Source organism: Antrostomus carolinensis, unplaced genomic scaffold (assembly GCF_000700745.2).
Source record: "Antrostomus carolinensis isolate BGI_N321 unplaced genomic scaffold, ASM70074v2 scaffold41419, whole genome shotgun sequence".
Taxonomy (NCBI): domain Eukaryota; kingdom Metazoa; phylum Chordata; class Aves; order Caprimulgiformes; family Caprimulgidae; genus Antrostomus; species Antrostomus carolinensis.
Window position 1 is genome coordinate 1 of NW_010339975.1, and position 625 is coordinate 625.

The window sequence follows — 625 nt, forward strand, 5'->3', positions numbered from 1 at the left end:
GGTACGGCTCTCGGACCGGTGTTCTCCAGAGGCGGAGCTGAGCAAGCAGGTCCCGCGGGAGGTGCCCCTGCTCACAGCCTCTCCTGCACCCGGGCAGCAGGACTGCCGGGCCCAACACAGAAACTGCAGAGTTTAGGATTCTTAAAAAGCTCGGTGGTACTTTGCATTCTTAAAAAATATATATATATATATATTCCCAGTAAGCTTTCACGGGTCTGTTGAAAGTTCTGCAAATGTCAACATTCATATTTCAAACATCTTTAAGGTTCTTTCCAACCCACGCCATTCTATAAATTACTAACAAAGATATACTACAATAAATTGAAGGAGGCCTCTAATAAAGATGGGAACAAACTTTTCAGCAAGGCCTGTAGCAATAGGACAAGGGGTAATAGTTTTAAACTAAAAGAGGGGAGATTTAGGCTCGATATTAGGAGGAAATTCTGTACAACAAAGGTGGTGAAACACTGGCAGAGGTTGCCCAGAGAGGCAGTAGAAACCCCTTTAAACATCCCTTCCCCCCCAAACCATTCTATGGTTCTGTGAAATAAATAAATACTAAGTTAGTAGAACTGCACTGTAGTTTGACTAATCTGGCAGATGCTGTCCCTCTGCCGCTGCACAT